General features: G+C 37.7%; 1 long non-coding RNA gene across 1 annotated transcript; it reads right to left on the bottom strand.

Moving 5' to 3' along the window:
• Positions 1-4166: 4166 nt before the first annotated feature.
• On the bottom strand, positions 4167-6261 carry LOC141141582 (uncharacterized). The gene is made up of 3 exons (XR_012244141.1): positions 6000-6261; positions 5479-5676; positions 4167-4647 (listed from the first exon to the last, which is right to left on the bottom strand). It is a non-coding gene; the product is annotated as an uncharacterized lncRNA (long non-coding RNA).
• Between the last annotated feature and the right edge of the window lie 790 nt (positions 6262-7051).

The raw sequence follows: 7051 nt of genomic DNA on the forward strand, positions 1-7051 counted from the left end.
AGCAATACATGATTGCATTGCAAGCATGCATGTTCTCATAGAATAGTGTAGATGTGTAATAGTGTAGTGTAGAGTAGTACAAACCTGGAAGTCTGGCTGGGGGGCCCCCCTCAGGCACTCAGTCGGGTGGATTGGGTGACGGTCATGGCCCTCGTGGGTGGGAGGAGGCTCAGGAGAGAAGTCGGGCTGCTGGCAAACGGGAGTCGGCCCCGGGACTGGCACTGGGCATGGGCTGCCATGGATCCTGGCTTACCAGCAGTGTCACTGCCAGCACTGCAGAATGCCGCTGGACTGGAGTCAGGAGGAGGAGGAGACTGTAACGCTCTCTGCCCTGGGCTCTGAGTCTGGCTGCTCTCTCTGCTGCTGTGGTGCGGCCGGAGACGGAGAAGGAGAGGAGGTGGGTGGACCCGGAGCGCTGCGCAGGGCAGCTCTGGGTAAGGCGGCCCCGCTCAGCCGACGTCACTGGTTGCTAGACGCGAGGCGGCCCTAGCAACCAGTTCGGCACTTCGGCAATGTTATCTCAGGGTGGCTGACAGCTGGCTGTGTCTCCTTATTTCATTCCGGGACACTGTATTGTCCCGGAATGAAGGTGCCCGGGACACGGGACACAAATTTGGATTAAGGGACAATCCCGGGCAATCCGGGACACGTGGGCACCCTAGCGCCCAGGCACATCTGGCACACCTGGCACACCCCCTGCACATGCCTATACTATGCACCAGCCATTTGATGGCTTGACAGTTTGGTTGAGAGCTAACAAAAACACTAGTATGGCCTTGTTCACACAGGGCAATTTAATCCGTGTTCTGTGCAGGGCCATGTTTACTGTTCCATTGTTTTAAATTAGGACGCAGTGGGGGTTATTTACAAAAAGCAAATCCACTTTGCACTGCAAGTGCACTTGAAATTGCACTGTAAGTGCACTTGGAAGTGCAGTTGCTGTAAATGAGTGTCTCTGAGTGTATCTGAAATGAGGGGAAGCTCTGCTGATTTTATCATCCAATCATGTGCAAGCTAAAATGCTGTTTTTTATTTTCCTCTCATGTCCCCCTCAGATCTACGGCGACTTTACTTCCAAGTGCACTTTCAGTGCAAATTGGATTTTCCTTTAGTAAATAACCCCCAGTGTCTGCATGGACAGAGCTGCTGCTCCGCATATGACATCAGTGCGGGTGCATGGCTCTGAACGCACCCTGGGTACATTAAAATGTACCTCACATTGGGAGCAGCGGCTTTGTCCGTGCAGCTGCTGCATCATAATTGACAGCTATGGGATTGCCCTGCATGGGAATACAAACAACACATGTGCATCCCCGTGTCTGTAAACATGGCCCTGCACAGCGCACAGATTAAATTGCTCCATAGGAACAAGGCATGCCTTGAATGTAACAGTTTTGAGAAACAGTTAAATTGGTGGGTTTAGTTTCTCTTTAACATTCAGATTTGGGTTTGCTTTATTGCTATGCACTTGAATACTCACTGAGTTAAAACTCCTGGTTTTCCACTGCTGATAAATCGCTGTCAGTGGGGGAGATTACTTAAACTGGAGCACTCAGAATCTGGTCCAGCTCTGCATACTAACCAATCAGCTTCTATCTTCAGCTTGTTCAGTTAAGCTTTGACAATAAAACCTGGAAGCTGATTGGTTTCTATGCAGAACTGCACCACACTATGTACTCTCCAGTTTTAGTAAATCAACCCCAGTATGACCTTGCCTGATATGGAAACCAGATTCTGTAATTTCATGATGCCAGTGCCAAGCAATCAACAGTGGAAAATAGTCTTGGCACATTTTTTTTTTATAAACCTTGGCCATGTTTGCTTAATGCTACAAATTGGCCACAATATAGTCAATATTTTTAATGCTACTTAGCACATGGACATTTTTTTAATTAAGGCTTGGTTCACGCTGTGTGCGGATGCGGCTCACAGCAGGGGTCTGGTGCGTCTCAGTTCTCCGTTTCAGGGACAAATCAGGCACAAATTTTTGCCTGAATTCGGACCTGAAACAGAGCCAAAAACACACAGGACCTTTGTGCAATCTGCTCCGCGGCTGCCCCGGAGATGTGTGAACTACATTGAGAGCTGGTCACAGTCTCCTGTCATGCGAATTGAATGCGGAAAAAGCTGCATCCAATTCGCATCAGTGTGAACCCAGCCTTAAAGTGTTACTAAACCCAGAACCGGCATTCACTATCTATTGCTCTCCCACAGTACACCGAACATGGAAATGCAATTATTTTAGTAAATATAAACTGCTAAATACATTTTCTCATCAGCAGTATATAGTAGTTTTGTGAGTTCTATCAGTGTCCAGCCAAGCACTGGTTAAAGCTTGTAGGAGGAGCTTTCTGACTGTCCAATGAGACTGTAAGACCCCTGACCCTCTGTCTGGACACTGCTCATTGGCCCTGTGCTGATCACATGCACTTTCCCCAGAAAAAAAAAAAAACTCTCTAGCAATACTCACCAAACTGAGCATGTGCAGCCTGACTCCATAGGCTCTGTGTTAGCAGGAAATCATCAGGGGACAGTGGAAGAAAGGGAGGATCTGTGCAAACAAGATCAAACAGCCTTTATACATAATGCGAGGGATTAACCCCTTAGTTTCCACAGTGAGTATAACAAACATGCTTGACTGTATATACACACTGATTTTACTGTTTTGGGTTTAGTAACACTTTAAACACTGAAAGACTTAATGTAATATTAAATATAAATTTTTTCTAATGAGTAAGCTGCTGCATGTTCAACAACTCTTGTTTTTGACAGTCCTTTGTTAAATAAAATGTACCAAAAACTGATGATTTTCCGCTACTGATTGCTCAGCAATAACTGTTTTAAGTGAAATGTATGCATTTCTTTAGTTTGCTTATTGAGAACTCCATCAGAAATGGAATTAATTTGCTTTAATTGTTCCCTCGATCCTGTGGATGATAGACAGTTGATCTGAGCATCTCCAGCAGTCCATATACCAGTGTCCATCATGCATGAAGCACTTTGAGGCCAGACCACAAAACTTCTATCCGCCATTGCTATTCATGAGCTGGTCTGGCATGGCCATGAGATAGTCTGGCAAATAATGAAAGCTCAAGGGATCATTGCAGCATTTGAGGACTGAGGTTCATTTTAAATGTAATTGATTAATTTACATTATTGAACTAATTTCTTCTATAAGCACAAGTGACATTCAACTTTCAACCTTTCCCCTAATTTTGGAAAGCAAATAAAATAAAACTCAGTGGGGTTAATCTGCTGAAGAGTAAAGAATGTTTACTTCTAAAAGGTAATTTTCATTGGGCTTAGTAAATAGGGTGAGGCGCTGTTCCCTTTGGTTAACCATTCATGTTAAATAATAAAAACATGTTTGTTCTTCCTGGCACATGATTGGTTAATTGAAGTGCATGCATCTTTGCCCCATTTACTAAGCCTAGTGCACATTTACTTCGAAAAATTAACAGTCTCTACCTATTTAATAGGTTTTGCAGTGTAAAATTCCTCAATGCATCCTGAAAAAGACTGGAACAAAAACCACACAAGAGGTGTATCAGGATTATTTTATTGTAAAACCGAGTGCACAGGATTATAGTTACCATTCATTAATATATATATAGATAGATATATATATAGATAGATAGATATATATCTATCTATCTATATATATAGATATATATATCTATATCTATATATATATATATATATATATATATATATATATATATATATATATATATATATATCAAAGGCTGTAATAGTAAAAAAAAATAATTGATTGTCATTATTATTAATAACATTATTATAATTATTAATAATAATAACAATGATAATCATAGTAATATTATTATTATTATTATTCATGGTATCATTAAGGATAGGGTGTTAAGACAGGAAATAACCCCCCTACATGCATATTTACAACATTGTTCATACAGCTTGACATTAACCAGTCAGGAAAATGGTTAACTATCCTATTTCCCATCTCAAAGTTAAAAAAAAAAAAAAATACTTGACCCACATGGTAAGATTACAAAATAAAAAACTGTAGTGCAAATTAGAATGCTGCTAGATAACCTATTAACGAATGTTGCTTTTTCTCGTAAAAATTAATACAATATTTCCAGGAACTGCAGTTAAATGCTGGTGCATTTTAAACAAGTAATATATATATATTTAGGAATATATATATATATATATATATATATATATATATATATATATATATATATATATATATATATATATATAAAATCACATTTTTAATATCATAATATATATTATACTACGTTTCTATATTTTTAACCGAGATATATATATATATATATATATATTTCTAGAGAGCAATGACAATGGGCACAGTGAGAGATGGGTCGATGCTGTGTGCTGCCATTGCTTGGAGTGGAGTATCCTCATCCTCTCAGCCATCTCAGGCAGGGAAGTCAGCATGGAGCAGAGCATCATCCGACGTCTCCGTTCAGGAGAAGAGCTCAGCGGGTGGAAGGCAAACTCCTTATCACTGTACAATACAAACTACATCTCTGTCTTCGTTATTGTTTTTTTTTTTTTATGTTTTTTTTTTTTTTTTTATTATTGCCAAATATTGCACACTCTGGATACAATGGAAGAAATATCAAATCACAATTCCTCGGCCTAGATCGGTCAGAATAAAAATAAAACATAACTTGAGTTCCGACAATTGGAAATTGATAAAAAAACAAAACAATTTTATTATAAGTTTATAGGTACTGAGTTAAATACAAGCATAATGGACTGCAGTATATATGCACGCACGTGTATTATATATACATATATATATATATATATATATATATATATATATATATATATATATATATATATATATATATATATATATATATATATATATATATATAATTTAAGCAAACATTTATTTAGGTTATGTATGTGTATACTTAATGCTTCTATACGTATAGGTGCCTAGCAATATATGTAGCATATACATGTAAAGACCAATCAATGAACATTAAAAAAATAGTATATAGATATCTATAGATATATCTATCTATCTATCTATCTATCTATCTATCTATCTATCTATCTATCTATCTATCTATCGATACAAAATATATATAAGATACATATACATGATAAAGTAAAATATATTTTTAATAATACAGTATACCGTAAGAGAAGTATATAATTAATATGTTTATGGATATAATGATAATCGCTACATTGCTTGTCCCTCCCTAACCTGATGTGTGATATATATATATATATATATATATATATATATATATATATATATATATATATATATATATATATATATATTTACACACACATATATATTGATAGGTAGGTATGTATGTGTATATATCAGAGGTGTACATGGAACCCATGGCTGACAGAAGCACCTCATAAAGTGGTTAAGCAGCAAGCAGTGAGATTGATCCAGCCAACAATTAAAAAGGATTGAGTGTATGCCTTGACACCAACCTCTTGTCTCTTGGTGAAGTTAAGTATGTTGTTTCCTCGCAGGGAAATCCTGGCCATTGCAGTCACATCACAGCAGCCCAGCGTGGGACAGATCCCTGACAGTTCGGCTCAGTTAGGTAGGTCTTCTGGTTCGTTAGGTAGGTCTTCTGGTTCCTTCTCTTTATTTTCTGTCTGTTGTTCTAGAAATAGCGGCTGAACCTATACAGGCGAGGGGGAGAGGAAATGAACAAAGGCAATGAACAAAAGCCCCGAACGGCCCAACTTCCATTTTCATGGAAGCAATTAATAAATGGCAGCTATGGAGAATATGAGCTCTTTTGTCTTGGCACAAGGTGAACTTTGCGAATAAATTGCGGCTGAACGAACTGTGCGGCACAAAGGAGCACCTATCCTAACATTACACACAGACAAGTGCAGATAAGATGCCGATTGATTGACTGCTTTAGAATAGAAGTTGCCAAGCAGATTGGCTCAATCCTGCAGCTCTTGTGCTATCCTTAAATTTAAGATGAGCCACTTACACATCTGAAAATCTATAAAGATCTGCAATTGTGAACGTCAAAGGCGACAGGATAGTAAACCTCATTTGCTGCTAGTTTAAAGGCGGGATGTAATTGTGCTATGTACGATGATTGCATGGAGAGCGAGCTGTGCTGCATGGGCGCTGCTATTGTCTAACATCACCAGCTCTGACTCTTAGAATCCCTAATTACAGGAAATATCCTCTAATGCTGCTAACATATACCGAGGCGAGGCTCTATTGCCTCTGCATTTTTGAAAAGAGGGAAAGAAGGTGCTGCTTCAATTTGTGATTGGATGTGTTTGTATAATCGGTGCATTCTCTGGTCCTTATTATTTTGCTTGATTATGTTATGAAACAAACACACACGATTTAATCTACTTTAATGTGCAAGCAGTGCCATATGTGTGTTTCTAATAGAACAATAGAATGTGATATTACTGTATAGTACATTATTTTTATTACACACACACATACATACATACATACACACATATAAGTATATAAACACACATACATACATACACACACACATAAGTATATAAACACACATACACATACATACACAAGCACACACACACACACACACACACACATACATACATACATATAAGTATATAAACAAACACACATATATGTACATAAACACACACACATACACACATATACGTACATGAACACACACATACATACACACATACATACATAAACACACATACATTCATACATACACACATATACGTATATAAACTAACACACACATACGTACATAAAAACACATACACACATACATACATACACACACACCTATGCATACATGCACATACATCAAATCTACAGTAGTGTATTACATATGTGTAACAGTAGAATAATTACATACGTGTATTTACAGTAGAATGGGATATTAAAGTATATAATAAGGTATGAATATACAAACACACACACACACACAATATAGTCTATTGCAATATGTGCAATATATATGTAAAATACATTTGTGTAATAGGATATTAAGGTATATAATCGTGTGTTGACTAAATATACAAACACATA

This window comes from Aquarana catesbeiana, linkage group LG04 (genome assembly GCF_042186555.1).
Source record: "Aquarana catesbeiana isolate 2022-GZ linkage group LG04, ASM4218655v1, whole genome shotgun sequence".
Classification (NCBI taxonomy): domain Eukaryota; kingdom Metazoa; phylum Chordata; class Amphibia; order Anura; family Ranidae; genus Aquarana; species Aquarana catesbeiana.